Source organism: Neomonachus schauinslandi, chromosome 14, assembly GCF_002201575.2.
Source record: "Neomonachus schauinslandi chromosome 14, ASM220157v2, whole genome shotgun sequence".
Taxonomy (NCBI): domain Eukaryota; kingdom Metazoa; phylum Chordata; class Mammalia; order Carnivora; family Phocidae; genus Neomonachus; species Neomonachus schauinslandi.
Window position 1 is genome coordinate 70,369,577 of NC_058416.1, and position 22,287 is coordinate 70,391,863.

Sequence of the window (22,287 nt, forward strand, 5' to 3'; positions counted from 1 at the left end):
TGATGAAACAGCGATGAGGTGATGTCTGGGTTTTTTATATCCCCATTGCTGAACAGGAGCCAGACACAAAAGTCCAGGACAGATTCCATTAGCCACATTTGTCCTAGAGGCTCCTGGCCCTGTGGGGACTTTCCAGGGGTCCAGGGTGAGACCCAACAGCTGGGAAGACATTGGCCAGGGCCAATGGAAGCAGGTGCAAGATGTGGCACCTCCAGTGGGGACCCAGGCAGGGTCTTAAGAGTCTTAAGAGTCTGCCTCACTCAAGAGTCTTTCCTTTAAAAAAAAGAGGAGAGAGAGAGAAAAAGACATTGTTACATTTTTCTTCTTGCCAATGTAAGAAGTCCTCTGAGGTGTAGGAGTTACTACTAACCCCATTTTTGAGAATAAAGCGAGGCCTAGATAAGTGAATTACCTTGCTCAGAGGAACCCAGTGGTTAAGTGTCAAGTCATGGTCTTAATCCTGTTGATCTCTTATCACTCAGACTTCCAAAACCTGAGTTCTTTTTTTTTTTTTTTAAGATTTTATTTATTTATTTGACAGAGAGAGAAAGAGACAGTGAGAGAGGGAACACAAGCAGGGGGAGTGGGAGAGGGAGAAGCAGATTCTGCACTGAACAGGGAGCCCGACGCGGGGCTTGATCCCAGGACCCTGGAACCATGACCCAAGCCGAAGGCAGACGCTTAACGACTGAGCCACCCAGGCGTCCCAAAAAACCTGAGTTCTCATTATCATTCTTGCTCAACAAAAGGATCAAGGGTCTGGAGAATTTGAGATTGTTGGCGATAATATTATAGGATTATATTTTAGATGGGGAAAAAAAGCCCTCAAAGTAGCATGCATTTGTTAAAAAAATATTCAGTTATAAAAATGTCTGAAGTAGACAGTGAAAGCTCCCATAATCCTACTCTCCAGAAATAAGCTCTGGAACCATTTATGATATATATTCTTCCAGATCCTTTTATGCATTTACAAGTAAATGTTAATTTTTATGGTTTTTTAAAAAAGATTTTTTTTTAAAGATTTTATTTATTTATTCGACAGAGAGATAGCGAGAGCAAGAACACAAGCAGGGGGAGAGGGAGAAGCAGGCTTCCTGCCGAGCTGGGAGCCCGATGTGGGACTTGATCCCAGGACCCTGGGATCATGACCTGAGCTGAAGGCAGACGCTTAACAGCTGAGCCACGCAGGCACCCAAAAAAGATTTTATTTTTAAGTAATGTCTACACCCAACGTGGGACTCAAACTCACAACCCCGAGATCAGGAGTCACACGCTCACCAACTGAGCCAGCTGGGCGCCCCTGATATTTAGGTTTAAAGAAGATTATACATTCTGTTTTGCAACTTGCTTTTTGCAAGTAACGGTAGCTCCTGAAATGCAGACATTCCCAATCAGGCAGGTGTGGGGCGGATCTGGTGGGGGAAGCGATTGGTAGGTAAAGTTTTGTGCAAAATTGTGTGTTGCGGGGGTGAGCGCTGTTGAGGGACAGTGGTTATGAGCGTCATCAGGATTTTTAAAAAGACTCAGACCCAGGCCCCTTGTTTTTCCAATGGACAGAGCGAGGCTGACAGGGGAAGGGTAGGGGAGTGGGGAGCCCAGCCCCTCGGGATGGCCTTGAAGGGGAACAGCGAGGATGCTGCAGTTGCTTGGTCCTGGGCATCCTGCCCTGGCCCTGAGAGGAACAGCGTTCTGCATGCGGAGCCAGAAGGAGGGTGAGGGAGTCAGCCTTGCCGAGCTACCAGGCAGGGCTTCTGCATTCCCTGCGGGGAAAAGATTTACGGCCACCAGGAGCTCGAGGTTACAGAGAAAGAGCTTGGTGCAGCACTTGGGGAGAATGCTGCCCGCAGTGCCTGCTGTGGGCTGGCTTTCGGTCAGGCCTGGCTCCTCCAGGCTCAGGAAAGCCCTCCAGGGCACAGGCCTAGAGTGTGGGGATGGGGTGGGGTTGGAGGGCGCTGTTGGGATCAGACCCTCCCCCTCCCCACCCCTCCCCAGCTGGTGTTGGGCCCCCAACCTGGAGAGAGGACGCTGAGCACAGGGCCTAGCCAGATTCTTATTACCGTGCTAGTGACAAGAAGTTACTAGAGAAGGGGCAAAGGACAGGCAGGATGACATGAGGAATTGGGTAGGAGGTCCAGGTGGTTGGAGCTCAGAGCGGAAGGGTGAGGGAGGAGAAGGCAGAGGCTAGGAGCTTCATGCCGTGTGGAGAGCTGGACCAGGGAAGTTTCTGAGAAGGGTTCAGGCAGGGGCTGACCATGTCTCAGATGCAATATTTGAAGGCTCCGTCTGACTCGAGGCTGGATCGGGGGAAGCTGGGGATGGGAGGGTGGGGAGGAGGCCACTGCCAGAGGCCACGTGCCACACCACCGGGTGGAGTGTAAACAGGGCTGGACCACCGAGCCGGCCAGGGGGCTCACACCTTTGGCTTCCTGCCCCACGTCCTGCCCCAGCTGGGCTGACAGAAGCTCAGCACCAAGGTTTCATGCCGGCACCCTCACGACCAGCTGAGCATCACGCCTCCACCTCCAAACCCACCTCTAGCTCCCAGGTGGCTCAGGACGGCGGGCATTCATAGGGTGGGTAATCATAACAGGCTGTGCTCACTTTTCTCCATGGTGTCTCCACATTGGCTCCTGGAGGCCGGGACTGTTACTCTCCCTGGCTTACAGAAGAAGAAACAGGCTTGGGATGGGTTGAGAACTTTGCCCAAGGTCCCAGAGCTGCAGAGTCGTGGCAGACAGAACCAGGACCCAGATCCAGGGTTCCCAGTGCCATTGAGAGCCCCGGAGTCCCCCGCATCCAGAGACCAAACCTGGCCCTGCATCGTTTATTCTTTCACTTGATTGATTGATTGATTGATTGATTCATTCATTCATTCACTCACTCACATTCTCATGCGCCCCACTGTGTGCCTCGCTCTGTCAGGCACTGGGGCAGCAAGCGCTCCACTCCCAGGTGCTACCCTGTTTGCAAAGAACAGCAACTTTTGTAGAAACCAGACGGTAGGGACCCAGGAGACCAGGAACATTGCCAGTTCTATCTCTTGATGGCATCTACCAGACACAGATACCAGTGATGTCGTCTTCGAGAACCGTGTCCGCTTGGTACCCAGGCAGGTGAGCTAGGTGGGGGCAAGGGAATCAGCCAGCTCGGGGGTTACGAGGTAAGGGATCAGGCAGGAAGCCAGCTTGGGGGGCAGTGAAGCGACATCTTCCAAAGGGCAGCCCATGGAAGGTTATGAGGTATTCCATTATCTAGCAGGTGAGCCTTGCAGAGGAGGCTCAGAGAGTTCGGTGAGGAACAAATGGGAAGCTCCTGGGGGCAGAGGCTGGCTGTGGGCCTGCTGGGATGGGGTGGCAGAAGGCTGCTGGCCAGGTGAGCAGAAATGCTTGTGCAGCCCCCACTGGGGGCAGCCCCGTCCGGCTCGAGAGCGGAGCCGGGCAGCTTTCTGGGCGACTGGCAAGCCTGCTGTGCAGCTGGGGCAACCTGAGCCTGTCGTGAAATCCGAGTCCTCAACCCAGACAGCATTTCATCTCCTGCTTCAGCAGGGATTTACCCAGAGGGTGGAGAGCTGGTGCTGTGGGCCCAAGTGGACTGTGGTTCACATCCCAGCCACAGATAATAAGGCATTTATTTTTTTAGTAAGTTATTTTTTTTTAAAGATTTTATTTATTTATTTGACAGAGAGAGGCACGGCGAGAGAGGGAACACAAGCAGGGGGAGTGGGAGAGGGAGAAGCAGGCTTCCCGCTGAGCAGGGAGCCCGATGCGGGGCTCGATCCCAGGACCCCGGGATCATGACCTGAGCCGAAGGCAGACGCTTAACGACTGAGCCACCCAGGCGCCCCAATGAGGCATTTAATATGGAACAATGATTGATGTGCTGTGCTCCCCGCATGCCGGGCATTTGGCATTACTGCTTTTGGTCTTTGTGGCAGCCCTGTGGAGCGGGCATCAGAGGAAACAGGCACAGAGAGGGTGAGTGACTTGTCCAGGGTCACACAGCCAGAAACAGCGGAACCTGAGCTGGGCTCTTACCAGCTGTATTATCTCTCTCCTAGCCCAACTCTTTCGCAGCTGTATGAGCCTCTGTGTTTTCACCTATGAAATGGGGGTGACAGTCGCACCTACACCATGTAGATTAAGGGAGACAGTTGAATTAAATGAGTTTTGTGTGGAGTCTGTGGAGTCTAGCACATAATGAGTTCTTGGCAAGTGGTACGGTTATCATCTTTGCCACCATCATCACCATTATTACTGGTGGGCTGGAAGCCACCTGAATGATCATCTGATCCAGCCTCCTCATTGTACAGATGGGGAAACTGAGGTCTGAATAGGGGGTGATGGATCACACAGTTGGTGAGCAGGGAAGGAGTATCAGAAATCCTCATGAGTTGGGCGCCTGGGTGGCTCAGTTAAGTGTCTGCCTTCAGTTCAGGTCATGCTCCCGGGGTCATGGGATCTGGGATCGAGCCCCTTGTTGGGCTCCCTGCTCAGCGGGGAGTCTGCTTCTCTCTCACCCTGTGCCCCCTCTCCCCCCCACTCTGCTCTCTCTCAAATAAATAAAATCTTAAAAAAAAAAAAATCCTCATGAGTCTGAGGCCTGCCACCTTCCAGCCTCCCCACCCTGCATGATGATAGCCTCAGGCCTTTCCATGAGTTTAGCCCCAATGGGGGTCCCAAGGGGCACTAACCCAGCTTTGTACCTCCAGCTACCCAAGGTGGATCAGATGAGCTACAGCACCAAGAGTTCCTCCTATACATGTAGCTGACTGCCTTGCACAGGGAATGTGCCCTGCTCAACCTTGGAGAACCCCACTCGTCTACCCTGGATTTTTCCTCTACGTCACAGCCTAGGGATATCACCACCTCCCGGGACATGGCTTGAGAGCCCCCTGGTGGTCATCTAGGGCTGAAGCTGCAGAGTCTAAGTATCATGGAAGTCCAGCTCAGCCCCAGCTGGGAGCCCGGCTCCTATGTGCCTCTTAACCCAACTGAGTTCTAAAGCAGTGTCCCAACCTGGATACTGAGGTCCAAACTCTGCTCCTGGGGAGCACAGGACTCCATCCTGGTGGAGGGTGTTAATACCCACCCACAGACTCCCATCACCCGTTTTGTCCCCAGGGTGCCCCCGTTCCCGGATGCCCACTTACCACAGTACCCCATGTGATACAGAGGATCTGGTTTTATGTAGGATTCTGGGTTACCTTTTGTTTTGCTTGGCCCATGGGACGGCAGGTAACTGCAGCTTTCTGTTGTCAGTGCCAGCTTGGCCAAAGTCTCTCCTCCTCCAGCCACACACGGCTACAGGGAAGTTAGGAAAGTTGGACTCTGTTTGAGTGGGTCTATTAGGAGGACCTCACACTGACAGCCTTTGGAGGCCCTGAGCTCTAAGAAGCTGCCTGCTCTGAACCAGTGTCCTTCCTCTGATTCAGTCAGGGTTCAAGCAGAAATACCAGGCCATAGAGAGTTCTCTTGATTTGTCTCAGAGTTTTGAACCTGGGCGATTATGGGAGCTGCTTAAGCGGTCTCTGGAAGGATGTTGTCACTGAGTCTGATGCTGGAGCTTACAGACAGGCAGGCTGTCAGGAAGGGCAGGGGGAGAGTAATGTAGGGGAGGTCCAGAACATTCCGGGATCCACAGGAATGAGCTGGAACCCATGTGGGCAGACTGGAACCCTGGTTGGTTCTTGCTGCTGCCAACCTTGATGTGTACGTGGGGGTTCTGGAGAAGCCAGGATCCTTCTCACACATCTAACACACACCTGGCTTAGCAGGAGTCAGAGCCGAATGCCGATCCCAGGGTCGGTGGGGCAGTTGCAGACCTGTCACTGCCCTGAGACAGGGAAACTGAGGGGATCCCAAGAACAACTGCTTTTTGCTCCCTTTCCTGCTTCTATTCTTGCTAGGACCTGCACCCCCTCCCTACACATGCCTCCCGTACAGGTGATGTGTGTCCTCCTTGTAAAGGTCAAGGAGTTGATTTCTTTGGAGTCTTCCAGCACCACAGATAACATCTAAGGAGTGACTGGGCAGGGTCGTCACGAACATTTTCCAAGAGCACTGACTCACCAAGACCCCTGGCTCCAGGGCAAAAGTGACTTAGGAGGACACCTAAACACTCGTCTTTGTTCCTGGATGCCTGAGAAGCCATGTGCACCAGACCACAATCCTCAATAAAAACCCCAGGCCCCCAGCAAAGATGAGACTCACTCTTCTTTTCCTTCCCGAGTCTCACGGACGCTTTGTTATCTACCCTCTCACTCTGTCTTTAATAAACTCTGCTCTCACTTCTTGGCTCGCATTTGATTTCTATCCTGCACGAAGCCAGGGACCCTCTTGGCTGGTCCTGCGGGGACGCCCCCCTCCCCTGGCCCCCAGGTCCTTGGACCTAGCCAGTCGGCATCAGCCTCATGCCAGCAAAGTGAGCCAGCCCACACCTCAGCAGCTGTAATGCTGGCCTCGTTAGTGAGACTGTGCACAAAGTCACCTCCTGCCTCCCTCCCCAAAGGATCTGAGGTAACTCTTAGTAATTTCTAGGGTAAAAATAATAAAAACAGCAAGCAAACAGAAATTGAAGTAGAGGACTAGTAATCACATAGGAAGAAGAATCTAGAAAGAAGGTTGGGACAGGGATGCTGTGGGGCTGCCTTTGTATCAATTACATAGGAAGGGAAGCATGGCAGTTAGTGTCACTTGGGGGCCCTCTAGTGGGCATAGGCGGAAATGATACTTAATTTGTGCAACATTCGTTGATTACGCACCACTGTGGCGGGAGGGTGGGGAAGGACCTGTAGGGAGATTGTGTGTGTCAGGAGGAGGAAAGGACTTTTTGAAGGACACACAGCGCCAGCAGCAGGTCCTCGGTCATTTCGCGACACCACAAGAACTCCCAACCTTCTTCTGATTGGATGAAACCCCGTGAGGCAGGTATGGGTGGGGGAAGGGGAAAGCATGGGCCCTACCGTCACCAGCCTCCACTCCCAGCTCAGTCCATTGGTGCCTTGTGAAAGTAGGAAAGTTCCTTGTCTTCTCTAGACCTCAGCGTGCTCACCTATAAAGTGAGGGTAATTGTAGCCCCCACCTCTTGAGAATGGTGAAGGTGACATGAAGGGATGGACGTCAAGGGCACATGATGGTGCTTGGCCCATAATTGAGTACAGGGTTCATAAGGAGGAGAAACTGAGGCTAAAAGAGGTAGACAGGCCCGTCCCACATCAGCCAGCTCAATAGGGCAGGTTGGAAAGTGAATAGGACTTGAAGAAAAGTTTTTAAAACACCCTTGTCCAACCAGGAGGTGATGTTGTTGTTAGCAGTGGTGTATTTGTTGGGAGAAGTCAGTTCTCTATCCAGGCGGGCTTGACCATCATAGGCTCTGTGCCACCCTCCTGAAGCAAGGGGCTCCTCCTGGGCCTGGGGTCTCAGAGGACCGGGTGAGAGGCGCAAGACCCAGGTGTGACTGTTCTAGCCACAGCTGTCAGGATTTGATGAGTGGGACTCAGGCAGAGTGACCAGTTGGCTTCGGTGGTGGGGGTAGAGAGGGAAGCCCCTGAAAGGCTGCCCCTCCTCTGCTCTGGCTCCCACCTCTGCAAACCATAAGTATCCAGTCTTTGACATTAAGCTGTGCCTTAATATAGTAGTACTATATTTTTAGCTCTCCTGCCAGGCAGAGCTGTGAGTGAGGAGACCCAGGCCCACAGGGAAATGTGCCTACTGGCCTGTTTTCTCAGTTTTACCTGGGGACAGTCATGGAAACTTAAACTGTTGGGAAGAGTCCAGTGACTTAATACGTGGAAGAGCCTAGCACAATGCCTGGTTCATGGCAACTATTGATAGTAGCCATATCATCCTTCACAGCTTGGGCTGGATGTCACCACCTCCAGGAAGCCTTCCCTGCCTTCCCAGGGCGAGTTTGCTGCTCAAGTCTCCTGTGCCTCCCTGGTCCCTCTGGGCTGTGTTATAATTGCCCCTTTGTTTGTCTCTCTCCCACACTCACCAGTAGCCCAAGGAGAGCTTGTGCTAGCCCTTGTTCATGTATCCCCCTTATGGCTGGCTCAGGTGGGAGTGATGAATAGATTTTAGGTGAATGAGTGGGACTTATAAGGGGCTCTAGGACCAGGCCCTTAGCTCTGACACTCACACACTGTTTGACTTAAGCTCTTAAGAGTTACATCCCCTCCCACCCCCAGATAAAATGGGGCTGACATGAGAGGCAAATGAGACCCTCTACATACACCTGCCACACCCTAGGTGCTCCATAAACATTCATTGTTTTCTGCACTTCCAGATTATATGCCCTCCACTTGTCTAGGCCTCCCCCTGGTCTCCCCAACTCCAGGGAGCTTCAGCCCCTGCTCTGGACTCCTGTAGCCTCTCGGGCATCCCCCATCACAGCACCAATCACACTGGGTCTGCTGCTCTGTCACTGTCCCCAGACAGACTGTAGGTTCAGCAAAGGCAGGGCCTTGCCTCACCCATGTGACTATCCAACACCCAGCCCCGGGCCTGGTTCGGAGGAGGGACTTGTGAAATGCTTTCTGAAGGACCCAGATGCCTGGCTCTCTTGCCTTCCTGCCTTTGCACTGTTGTCCCTGGATTGCTTTGTCTTTCCATCTCAGCCTGTGAGGCTCTGTTCTCATTGGGCAAGGCCTAGCACCAATGCCCCCTTCCCTCGGATGTCCTTCCTGAACAAACTAACACTGTGACTTCTGTCTTCTTGGAAATCTTTTTCTTTTTAATATTTATTTATTTTTAGAGAGAGAGATCATGAGTGAGCAGGGGAGGGGCAGAGGGAGAGGGAAAGAGAATCCCAAGCAGGCTTCTCATAGCGTGGATCCCACCTCGGGGCAAAATCTCATAACACTGAGATCACGACCTGGGCTGAAATCAAGAGTCAGACACTTGGGCGCCTGGGTGGCTCAGATGGTTAAGCGTCTGCCTTCGGCTCAGGTCATGATCCCAGGGTCCTGGGATCGAGTCCCGCATCGGGCTCCCTGCTCCTTGGGAGCCTGCTTCTCCCTCTGCCTCTCTCTCTCTCTCTCTGTCTCTCATGAATAAATAAAAAAAATCTTTAAAAAAAAAAAAAAAAAAAAAAAGAGTCAGACACTTAACAGAATGAACCACCCAGGAGCCCGTCTTCTGGGAAACCTTAAAGCTCTGACTGCTTTTACCACTAACTTACTTTCACATAGGCTCTCCAGCTTGGTACCTTTTAGGTTTTTGGGTTTTGGGGTTTTTTTTGTATTTTATTTATTAGAGAGAGCGAGAAAGAGAGAGAGCAAAAGCAGGGGGAGTGGCAGGCAGAGGGACAGTAAGAAGCAGGTTCCCCGCTGAGCCCCAATATGGGGCTCAACCCCAGAACCCCGGGATCATGATTGGAGCCAAAGGCAGACGCTTAACTGACTGAGCCACCCAGGCAACCCTGGTACCTTTAGGTTTGTTGGTTTGTTTTGTTCGATATTCTTTTCTTTCCATGTTACATCCCCAGTGAAATTTTGTTCCCCAGTGAGGCTGATAGCATTTGCCAACATTCATCATTAAAGAAAGGTAGTTCCTCCAGACAGCTGAGCATAGCATGTGGAACATGGGACGTACATATAAAATTTTTCTATTTGTTCCCTGCCTACTTCAGAAAAGGATTTAGAAGGCGCCTGGGTGGCACAGTCGGTTAAGCGTCTGACTCTCATCTCACATCTAGCCTGTGAGATATGTCTGTTCTGTTCTTAAAGGAAGGGTAACTAGAGATGCTATATTGTAGGAGATGAATTTCTTAGTAATCATAATATGCAAGCTAGAACATTACATCTCCCTTCGATTTCTTAGTAAATCTCAGTTATGACAATTTTCTTCTTAAAATTAGGAAGGTAGGGACTGAAAGAGAACTCAGCCTTGCCAGTGACTCAAAAAAAAAAAAAGTAACAGCCACCTTTGGCATAGTGAGCCTTTCAACTCAGCAGAGTTCTGGAATTTGTTTCCTTATGCCAGAGAAAAAAATCACATTCAAAAAGTATGGGGAAGGGGCGCCTGGGTGGTTCAGTTGGTTCAGTGTCAAACTCTTGATTTTGGCTCAGGTCAAAATTTCGGGGTCATGGGATTGAGCCCCACATCACGCTTTGCACTGGGCAGGAAGCCTGCTTGGGATTCGTTCTCTCTCCCTTTCCCTCTGCCCGCCCCCCCAAACAAAACAAAATATTAAGTATGAGGAAGGCAATAAAAACACAGAAAACCCAAATTCTTTTTTAGAATTTTTCTTTTTTTTTTTTTTAAAGATTTTATTTATTTGACAGAGAGAGACGCAGCGAGAGAGGGAACACAAGCAGGGGGAGCGGGAGAGGGAGAAGCAGGCTTCCCATGGAGCAGGGAGCCCGATGCGGGGCTCGATCCCAGGGCCCTGGGATCATGACCTGAGCCGAAGGCAGACGCTTAACGACTGAGCCACCCAGGCGCCCCTAGAATTTTTCTTAAGATTTTATTTTTAAGTAATCTCTAACCCCAACATGGGGCTCAAACTCACAACCCTGAGATCAGGAGTCACAGCCTCCACTGAGCCAGCCAGGTGCCCCACAGAAAACACAAATTCTTTTTTTTTTAATTTAAATTCAACTAATTAACATATAGCATATTATTAGTTTCAGAGGTAGAGTTTAGTGACTTACCAGTTGCATATAACACCCAGTGTTCATTCCATCACGTGCCCTCCTTAATGCCCATCCCCCAGTTACCCCATCCCACCACCCACCTCCCATCCAGCAACCCTCAGTTTGTTTCCTATGATTAAGAGTTTCTTATGGGGCGCCTGGGTGGCTCAGTTGTTAAGCATCTGCTTTTGGCTCAGGTCATGATCCCAGAGTCCTGGGATCGAGCCCCATATCCGGCTCCCTGCTCCGCAGGAAGGCTGCTTCTCCCTCACCCACTCCGCCTGCTTGTGTTCCCTCTCTCGCTGTGTCTCTCTCTGTCAAATAAATAAATAAAATCTTTTAAAAAAAAAAGAGTCTCTTATGGTTTGTCTCCCTCTCTGATTTCATCTTATTTTTCTTCCCTTCCACTATGATCCTCTGTTCTGTTTCTTAAATTCCACATGAGTGAAATCATATGATAATTGTCTTTCCCTGATTGACTTAATTCACTTGGCATAATACCCTCTAGTTCATCCACATTGTTACAAATGGTAAGATTTCTTTTTTTTTTTTTGATGGCTGAGTAATATTCCATTGTGTATATATATCACATCTTTATCCATTCATCTGTCAATGGACATCTGGGCTCTTTCCATATTTTGGCTATTGTGGATATTGCTTCTATAAACATTTGGGTGTAGGTGTTCCTTCAGATCACTATATTTGTATCCTTTGGGTAAATATCTAGTAGTGCAATTCCTGGGTCATAGGGTAGCTCTATTTTTAACTTTTTGAGGAACTTCTATACTGTTTTCCAGAGTGGCTGCATCAGCTTGCATTCCCACCAACAGTGTAGGAGGGTTCCCCTTTCTCCACATCCTCACCAACATCTGTCATTTCCTGACTTGTTAATTTTAGCCATTCTGACTGGTGTGAGGTGTTGTCTCATTGTGGTTTTGATTTGTATTTCCCTGATGCCGAGTAATGTGGAGCATTTTTTCATGTGTCTGTTGGCATTTGTATGTTTTCTTTTGAGAAATGTCTGTTCATGTCTTCTGCCCATTTCTTGACTGGATTATTTGTTTTTTGGGTGTTGAGTTTGATAAGTTCTTTATAGATCTTGGATACTAGCCCTTTATCTGATAAGAAATCTGCAAATATCTTCTCCCATTCAGTAGGTTGTCTTTTGGTTTTGTCAACTGTTTCCTTTGCTGTGCAAAAGCTTTTTATCTTGATGAAGTCCCAATAGTTTATTTTTGTTTTTGTTTTCCTTGCCTTTGAAGACTAACAAGAAGTTGCTATGGCCCAGGTCAAAGAGGTTGCTACCTGTGTTCTCCTCTAGGATTTTGATGGATTCCTGTCTCACATTTAGGTCTTTCATCCATTTTGAGTTTATTTTTGAGAAAACACAAATTCTTAATTATGATCCATTCCTATCATTTATTTATTTATTTATTTAAAGATTTTTATTTATTTATTTAACAGAGATAGAGAGAGAGCACAAGTAGGCAGAGCGGCCAACAGAGGGAGAGGGAGAAGCAGGCTCTCCGCCAAGCAGGGAGCCCGATGCAGGGCTCGATCCCAGGACCCTGGGATCATGACCTGAGCTGAAGGCAGCCGCTTAACCAACTGAGCCACTCAGACTCCCCTCCATTCCTATCATTTAGTAAGTGATCTAATTACCAACCTTTACATTTTCTAGTACATTAAAAAAATACACATATACTTATTTTGTCACTGACCAAAATAAGAGGGGAAAGGGGCATGGAGTTCAAACTTTATTTGCAATGGAAGTATGAGGTAAATATAAGGTTATTAAGTACAACCACAGGTCCACTAATAGTTCATGAGGTAAGAAAAATATTAGTTTCCAAAAAAATTAGACAACTATCTATACCTATAGCTTTGTTCTTCTAGCCAAGGGACAAGTTAAAAGCAGGTCACCAGTGCATGAGCAGCCTACTTACTACATATAACCCGAACTTTTTTTTTTAAGATTTTATTTATTTATTTGACAGGGAGAGAGACAGTGAGAGAGGGAACACAGGCAGGGGAGTGGGAGATCGGGAGTGGGAGAAGCAGGCTCCCTGCTGAGCAGGGAGCCCTACGCGGGCGATCCCAGGACCCTGAGATCATGACCTGAGCCAAAGGCAGATGCTTAACCTACTGAGCCACCCAGGTGCCCCCCGAACATTTTTTTGTTTTGTTTTATTTATTTAAGTAATCTCTATACCCCATGTGGGGCTTGAACTCATGACCCGGAGATTAAGAATCACATGCTCTTCTGACTGAGCCAGCCAGGAACCCCTAACCCAAACATTTTTTATTCTTTGAGAATAAAACTCTCCACTGCCAAGATGAAAAAAATGAACCAAAAATACACGTTTAAAAAACAAAACACATTCCATAAATGCAAATAAGTATTTTGATGATGGCAAATATGCACTGCCTTCTCCAGTGTTTCCTAGAATTTTCTGTGATCTATTTGGCCTTCAAAAAAAATAAAGTTCCTATTCTACTTCTCAGCTGAGCCTAAGAGAGCTGCTATTAGTTCCCCATAAGTAACAAAACCATCTAGAACTACCATAAGCATAAAGTACTACCAAAGATTATCTTTCTTACCCAATAGGTTATGTATGACAAAACCTGCATGTCCAGCCACCTTTTAAAATGATTAAACAGGGGCGCCTGGGTGGCTCAGTTGGTTAAGCAACTGCCTTCGTCTCAGGTCATGATCCTGGAGTTCCGGGATCGAGTCCCACATCGGGCTCCCTGCTCAGCAGGGAGTCTGCTTCTCCCTCTCACTCTCCTCCCTCTCATGCTCTCTCTCATTCTCTCTCTCAAATAAATAAATAAAATCTTTTAAAAAAATAAAATAAAATGATTAAACAGCAGAAGATACCTAGGCACAGGGCAGACTATGAATTTCTAACAAGATATAAGAGTTTGGTGTCTTGCTAGGTGTTGGTACAGAGTGGGGAAGAAGCGTTAAAGAACTGTTTAATTGCTATTGGCCCCATGCAGATTTCAGCCCAAAGGGATCCTATGCTACATTAGGATTTAATCTTTCTTTAGCAGAAAGAGAAACCAAATGATGAAAATGTTCAAAACATTAGTGGATTATTTTAGGAAATGGCATTCTAAAATGGGCACGTACACTGGTAAATTCCAGGTATGCTTCAAGTTCTTGGATAAAAAAGACATTCTGCACTTTGCAATAATCATTCCAAATAAAAATGTTGTTGATTTGAAACAGACTAAGAAACTAACCGCCTTCACACTTTCAGTATCATAATTCCTTAGAAGAGCATCAGGTAAATATATATTTTTTTCCTTTGGTAAATTAGGTACATCTAAGAGAATATTAGAAACTATCATATTCAATTGTAACTTACTATCTACTAGAAGTGATCATTCCTTTTTAAAAAAATAAATTTATTTATTTTAAAGACTTTTTATTTATTTATTTGAGAGAGAGAGAATGAGAGAGAGAGAGAGCATGAGAAGGGGAAAGGTCAGAGGGAGGGAGCCAGATGTGGGACCTGAGCCGGGACCTGAGCCAAAGGCAGTCGCTTAACCAACTGAGCCACCCAGGCGCCCCTTAAAAAATATATTTATTTATTTAAGTCATCTCTACACCCAACATGGGGCTCGAACTCACAAACCCCAGATCAAGAGGGGCCTTTTCCACTGACTGAGCCAGCTAGGTGCCCCTGGAAGTGATAATTCTTTTTTTTTTTTAAGGTTTTATTTATTTATTTGAGAGAAAGAGAGCACACACAAGTGGGGGGTGCAGAAGGAGAGGGAGAAGCAGACTTCCCACTGAGAAGGGACCCCAATGCAGGACTGGAGCCCGATGCAAGACTCAATCCCAGGACCCTGGGATTATGACCTGGGCCGAAGGCAGATGCTTAACGACTGAGCCACCCAGGTGCCCAAGGAAGTGATAACTCTTTTTTTTTTTTTTTAAGATTTTATTTATTTGACAGAGAGACACAGTGAGAAAGGGAACACAAGCAGGGGGAGAGGGAGAGGGAGGAGCAGGCTTCCCACTGAGCAGGGAGCCCGATGCAGGACTCGATCCCAGGACCCTGGGATCATGACCTGAGCTGAAGGCAGATGCTTAACGACTGAGCCACCCAGGCGCCCCTGAGTATGTGACTCTTGGTTGTAAGTTTGAGTCCTACCTTGGGTGTAGAGATTACTTAAAAATAAAATCTTAAAAAAAGTGAAAAAAAAAATGTATCTTTTACTATCACCTTATTAATCAGGCTATATGCCACAAAGATAAGCAAAACAAAGGTCGAACAAACCTTAAGAAATCATGTCAGTCGAGGGACACCTGGGTGGCTCAGTCGGTTAAGCATCTGCTTTTGGTTCAGGTCATGATCCCAGGGTCCTGGGAAGGAGTCCCTCATTGGGCTCCTTGCTCAGAGGGGAGCCTGCTTCTCCCTCTGCTTGCCACTCCCCCTGCTTGTGCTCTCCCTCTCTCTCTTTAGCAAATAAATAAATAAAATCTTAAAAAAAAAAAAAGAAAAGAAATCATGTCAGTAGAGGTACAAAGGAACCCATGATTGGCTTTTTAATATCTAATATTTAAGCAGTGTGAAAAACGTAAGTAAAGGCAAAGCAAACATTGCCATTATTCATGTTTTCGTATTTTTCTTTTTTTTAAGATTTTATTTATTTATTCATTTGAGAGGGAGAGCGAGGGAGCACGAGCGGGGGTGGGGGGGTGGGGGGGGCAAAGGGAGAGCGAGAATCAGGCTCCCCGCAGAGCAGGAAGCCCGACTCTGGGCTGATCCCAGGACCCCGAGATCATGACCTGAGCTGAAGGCAGACGCTTAACCGACTGAGCCACCCAGGCACCCCATCATCAGGTTTTCATATTTTCACTAGCAAAGAATTTTCATTAGGTTAATGTTTGACTTCATCCTTCCCCCTGGGCTTGAATTAACACATATTTCAAATGCTAACCTTTTACTTATATAATCTAGAGGATGAAACTAATTCCTTTTCTTATTTATATTTGGTTTATAACCTGATGACAGTGATGTATCTAAAAGCAATGTTTTGGGCGCCTGGGTGGCTCAGTTGGTTAAGCGACTGCCTTCGGCTCAGGTCATGATCCTGGAGTCCCGGGATCGAGTCCCGCATCGGGCTCCCTGCTCGGCAGGGGGTCTGCTTCTCCCTCTGACCCTCCCCCCTCTTGTGCTCTTTCTCTCTCTCACTCTCTCTCTCAAATAAATAAATAAAATCTTTAAAAAAAAAATAAAAGCAATGTTTTCAGGGTGCCTGGGTGCCTCAGTTGTTGAGCATCTGCCTTCGGCTCAGGTCATGATCCCAGGCTCCTGGGATCAAGCCCCACATCGGGCTCCCTGCTCGGTGGGAAGCCTGCTTCTCCCTCCCCCATTCCCCCCTGCTTGTGTTCCCTCTCTCGCTGTCTCTCTCTCTGTCAAATAAATAAATAAAATATTTAAAATAAATAAATAAAATAAAAGCAATATTTTCTAATACTTAGGTGAATAATGTAAGAAAGAGTGTAAAGCCAAAGTCTCTTGTTTATTGCTGCAATGTATGTAAAAGGAGTGCCTTACACATATGAAGTGCTCACTAAATTTATAATTATAAAAAAACCCTATACAAGTACTTAAAAACAACACAAATATATCTTTAGCTAACCGGAGTGGTTTAAAACATTAGAAATAACACTTTCCAGTTATATATATTTATAGTTCATAATTGAAATATTTCCTCCCCACACCCAAAAACAAGATGTTCTTTACTTTTCCTGTAAAGAATTGAGGAAGCAGTAAAGTTACCTTTTACATATAAGAAATGGGTAAATGTTACTAGACTTCTAAATCATTTTAAATGACTAGCGTTTCAGTCCGACATTAATGGTCTCATAATGTAGTAATAGAACTTTTTTTTTTTTTAAGATTTTATTTTTAAGTAATCTCCACACCCAACTGTGGGGCTTGAATTCACAACCCCAAGACCAAGAATCACTGAACCATCCAGGCGCTCCTAGTAATAAGCAACTTTTAAAAAATAGGTGCTTTTCTTTTTTTTTTTTTTAGATTTATTTATTTATTTATTTATTTGAGAGAGAGAAAGAGATACAGAGCATGAGAGGAGGGAGGTTCAGAGAGAGAAGCAGACTCCCTGCCGAGCAGGGAGCCCGATGCGGGACTCGATCCTGGGACTCGATCCTGGGACTCCAGGATCATGACCTGAGCTGAAGGCAGTCGCTTAACCAACTGAGCCACCCAGGCACCCAATAGGTGTTCTTTTCTTAACCTGAAGTTTAGTTTATAAACCTTTAATTATTATCTTTGCTGAAAACACCTTTGACAGAGGTGGCATTCATATCTGATTACAAATGTGCCCAAATCTAATGAAATCACTATCATGGCAAAAAGAAAATGCTCTAAGAGTCAGAATATGAGCTTGTCATAGTTAAACTCATTCCCAGTAAAACATTTTTAAAGTGCAGTGACGAAATACTGTTTTAAGGGGGATGATCAGAAATTATCTGTAAGGAGAAAGTTAATAGTACCAGAGTCGGGAATGAGGTGATTATAGGAATCAACGTCCTGGCAGACCCAGCAAAGGAAAATGGGATATTATGAAGTTCCTCTTGGATAAAAGTTCCTCGGAGGCACATGGGTTTAACTCTTCCAGTCGGAATTTCCAAAGGGCTGCCCTGAAGGGCAGCAAGCGCTAGACTGGATTTACAGTTCTGGTTTTGACTCTAACATTCATAAGGAAATTAATCTTGAGCAAAGCCTTGCCTTTCTCAGAGTCTCAGTTTCCCCGTCTGTAACACAGAAGGAAGAGATGGTCCTTAAAGTCATCACCTTAAGTTACTTAAATTACTTAGCTAATTTTTTAGCACTCTGAGGGTGGCAGCGGCGAGGGAACGCCCCGGCTGGGGAGGGGTTAATTCGTCTGGCCCCGCCCCTCTGGCACCACCCCCCGCCCGGGTTGCACCCTTGACCCCGCCCCCAGGCCTGCGTCCACCGGAAGTGCCCGCGCGCGGGCAGCTCACTTCCGCTCGGCCGGTGACAGCCGCGGGGCTCTGAGTGGCCCGCGGCACGGACGCACCGAGGGAGCGGGAGGACGAGGCCGCGGACATTTTGCTGGCGAGCCGAGCCGCGCCGTGGTGCCGGGAGCCGTTCGGACCTGTGGGTGAGGAAGCGGGGAGTCCGGCGAGGCAGGAGAAGGAGTGGGGCGGGGAGGCGGTGGTCTGAGGTGAGGGGTTTGTGGGGTCAGAGGTCACGGAGAGGACGGGGCGCTAGAGGGGCGAGAGTGGCTTCCCAAGCCACGACGAGACAGAAGGACTGCGGGTTCATTCATTCGTGACCAACACTGAATCCCGGCCGCCCCAGCCGGCAGCCCCTCCTGGGGTGTGCTCCCGAGAGACTCCTGCCTAGACTTAGGCCCCGAGGAGTCCGCCCCTCGCCGGGGGAGAAACTCCTCTCCCGGTCCTGGCTTCCTCCTTCCATCCTGAGGCCTCCCTGTCATTCAGGGCCTTATCTCTTTGCCAAGGTTCAAAAAGAAAAAAAAATCAAGAACCGGCTCTGCGCGCCTGCCCCGCCGTAGGCTTGGGCTTGGTCTCTCCGTCGGGTTTTCATGGACAGATTATCTGGGGACACCTGTGATCATGCTAAAAATACTGACGAAATGCTAGCTACTAGTTATTGAGTTCCTACTGTGTGCTAGACACTGCGCTAAGCACTGTAGGTACAATGCCACATGTAAACTTCACAACAACCCTTGTGTGGTAGCTGTTGTTGATATCCTCATTTTATCCACAAGGAAACCAAGGTCAGTCCTTACCATAAGTATAGGCAGAGCCAGGGTTCTTTTTTTTTTTTTTTTAAAGATTTTATTTATTTATTTGACAGAGAGAGAGACAGCGAGAGCAGGAACACAAGCAGGGGGAGTGGGAGAGGGAGAAGCAGGCTTCCTGCGGAGCAGGGAGCCCGATGTGGGACTCGATCCCAGGACCCTGGGACCATGACCTGAGCCGAAGGCAGATGCTTAACGACTGAGCCACCCAGGCGCCCGGCAGAGCCAGGGTTCTTACCCAGGCTTTCAGGGACCTGCAAAGTGCAGAGACAGAAGAGGCTGGAGCAAGGTTGGGGTGTAGGGGCTGTTTGATATCTTTAGCTGCCGTTGTATTTATTCGAAGCTATGTAAAGATGTAGCCTTATTACGTTGCGTCTGATCTTAATAAGGGGCATTTGATTCACATGTTTAGGATGAAACAATCCTGCAGGCTATTGCTATAAGTAATTACATTTCAGGGCAAAAGTGGAAGTTTTTCCTGACTGTTGAGAACTGTGACACACAAAACAGGCTATTCATGAAGCTGATTTAAGAATATTCAGACCGTCTCTTAAGAGTGGTTGAGCTGCATTCCTTTTGGAATAAAGAGAGGAAGCACATGACCCCTAGGGGATCTTTTGGCCCTAGGTTCTTGAAGAACGTTCTCAAGGGGAGGGTCTCTGTCTCTCTCAGAAAAGTGCAGGCCCCTTGGCTTCTTGGCTGGGAAGCACACATCTCGTTTGGGAGATGGTGAGGTCATTTGATGGATGGAGGACCAGACTCTGGGAGTCTGAGCCTTACTCCTTTGCAGATATTCACTTGCTCCAATTCTGCCTCAGTTTCCCTGATAGCAGCAGGAGAAAGACCTGCTGCCTTCCTATCCAGTCCTGGGTGTTACAAGCCTTAATGAACCCATGAAGGTTTTCACATGCTTCTGAAGAAAGCTGTGATATAAATATTACTGTAGTACCTTTTTTTAAAAAACCATATTTATTTTTTTTAAGATTTTATTTATTTGACAGAAACACAGTGCGAGAGGGAACCCAAGTGGGGGGAGTGGGAGAGGGAGAAGCAGGCTTCCCGCAGAGCAGGGAGCCCGATGTGGGGCTCGATCCCAGGACCCCGGGATCATGACCTGAGCCGAAGGCAGACGCTTAACGACTGAGCCACCCAGGTGCCCTGTAGTACCTTTTTTTTAAACTCTATGATCTGTTTTTCTAGTTCCATTGAATTCACAGAAACTTAATATTGTCACCTTATCCCCATCCTTCCAAGGGAGGATTTGAGATGAAGTGACTTGTCACAGATGGTGGGAACATGAGCAAAGCTCAGAGCATCTGGCTCCCTGTCCTGAGTTGAGCCCACCAGCCTCCTCCATCCTCTTAAAAACTGTCATAAAGAGTAGCCTCAGTAGTTCTCAAAGAATCAGATCCCTCAGAGGTTGTGGAGAGATTATCTGTTGAGTATGGGTTGAGCAGAGGCTTCATCCTGAGCCTGAAGGGCTCAGAGGTGTAGTGGAAAAAGCACTGCCCGACTCCCCATGAGTCAACCCTGGCCGAACCCAGCTCAGCAGCTTCCTGTTAGTGTGAGCTGGACAACTTACTTAGGCTTGGCCTCCTTTACTTCAGCTCTAAAATAATGCCACCACCTTCTCCTTATCCCTCCCCCCGCCCCCAGCACTGGTGTGTGTGGGGATTAGATAAGGAAATTTGTGCAGAGACTGTTATTGCGTTTGGTTGCCTTGACCCTAGGCAGTTGATGCCTACTGGGAGCCTCTGTCTAAGGAAGGCTGTCAACCCTGGTTTGTGGGGTATTACTTCCTTCTGCAAACAGAGACCTTTACGTACACAGGACTGCTCCCACCCTTCTCGTTTCACTTCCTAAACGTGTTTCAGAACAAGTTTAGTCTGTTGATCCTACTGGCTTTGGACTTGGACTTTCATGTTTTGCTGGTCATCCTCTGAAGCTGTTGCATGTCTTAACTGCTCACTTCCCAGAGAACCCCCCCATGCCTGGCACCAAAGCCTGACATGCTGACAGTGAGCAAACATGGCTTGGGTATGGGTTTTGCATTTTGGTGTAATTATGAAAGATTGAGAGGGCATCTGTTACATGTAGATGTTTCTTTTTCTGAACAGGTTTTTTTTTTAGCCTGAGATAGGTCACTGATACATGATTATAGCCCAGAAATGGTTTTAGTGTTATGTTTTTCTCTTCACACAGAGAGGAACAAATAACACCAGAGAGAAGATATCACTTGAGCACTTGGGGAATCTTTTAAAAAATAATCCTGCTTAGGGGCGCCTGGGTGGCTCAGATGGTTGAGCGTCTGCCTTCGGCTCAGGTCATGATCTCAGGGTCCTGGGATCAAGTCCCGCATCGGACTCCCTGCTCCTTGGGAGCCTGCTTCTCCCTCTGCCTTTCTCTCTCGCTCTGTCTCTCATGAATAAAAAAAAAAAAAAAATCTTAAAAAAAAAAATAATAATCCTGCTTGAATATCCATCAGTGACTCCTTATTGCCCTCAGACTAAAATTCACATTCCTTATCATGGCCTTCAAGGCCTTTTGGGCTGACTCCTGCCTGGCTCTCCTGCCTTATCTCTCCTACTCCCCACTTCCATCTCTTCCCAAGCTCCAGTCAAACTCAAACTCAGCCACTTCTGCAACCCCCAACTCTTTTTACATTCTTTGTCTTTGTTTTGTGCTATTCTCTGCTTGAACACCATTTCCTGTCACACATGCCTCTTTGCTGGACCACTACTTTTAGCTTCCCATCTGATCATCTCTCTCACCTTGCAGGCCTGAACCTCCTCAGTGGGTTTGTCATTGTCTGTTCACTTGGCTGGCTTCTAAGTAAACAGCTCTTAATCCTTGGGGAGGACTTGTCTTAACTGTCTGTGTCTCTAGCACTTAGTGAAATGTCTGGCACATAGGTGCTCAGTAAATGTTCAGCGAATGAATGAATGTTGCATTGACTTGTTAAAATTCTTTGATTACTAGGGAAGAGGGAATTCAAAGCACTTTCCTGTCCATCCTCATACCACTCCAGGGGGATAGGGAGAAGTCTGACCGGTGATAGGATTAACTACTCTCTGGTGTTGTTGCTACCACCCCGCTAGCCACCAGAGTGACATTGTCTGGGGAAAGAGCCTTCCAGGCCCAAGATAGTGAAGAGTAGGAGTGTCCCTGGCTTGTTTGAGGAACAGCAGGGAAGCTGAGTGAGCAATGATCAGGGCAGTGGCTTATGAGGTCAGAGGAGAATGGAGGGGGCTTCCAGGTCAAGATGAGAACCCTGGCTTTTACTCTGAGTGAGGTGGGAGCTGCTAGAGGGTTTTGAGCAGGAGTTCTGAGATCTGACTTACATTTCAACAGGCACCACCAGAGTGCTTCAGGGCCTCCAGAGACTTGGGGTTGGGGAACAGCGAGGAGGTGCTGGTGGTAACCACTCTCCCTATGTAGTAGTCATAGTGGCCAGCCTATAGCAATAGGCCACTTGGGGCACTGCTGAAGGCTTTGTATGTATTGACCTGTTTTATTTTATTTTTTTAAAGATTTTATTTATTTATTTAAGAGAGAGAGGGAGAGAGCACAAGAGGGGGGAAGCAGACTCCCTGTTGAGCAGGGAACCCGACTTGGGGCTCAATCCCGGGATTCCGGGATCATGACCTGAGCGGAAGGCAGATGCTTAACTGACTGAGCTACCCAGCTGCCCCTGTATTGACCTGTTTTAGCCTCACAGATCCCTCAGGTATGTGACATTACAATTCTCATTTTACAGCGGTGGTATGCTTATGCCTGTTAAGTTGTGTAGACCCCTGGAGAGCCCCTGTCACACCTGC

At 47.8% G+C, this 22,287-nt stretch overlaps 1 protein-coding gene across 3 annotated transcripts in view; it reads left to right on the forward strand.

Moving 5' to 3' along the window:
* Window positions 1-17,660: 17,660 nt before the first annotated feature.
* Window positions 17,661-22,287, forward strand: part of AP1B1 (adaptor related protein complex 1 subunit beta 1) — a 53,653-nt gene continuing 49,026 nt past the window's right edge. For all 3 annotated transcript variants that reach the window (XM_044920876.1, XM_021703414.1, XM_021703415.1), the window contains exon 1: window positions 17,661-17,806. The gene's annotated coding sequence lies outside the window, so the exon portion shown is untranslated. The remainder of the gene's footprint in view (window positions 17,807-22,287) is intronic.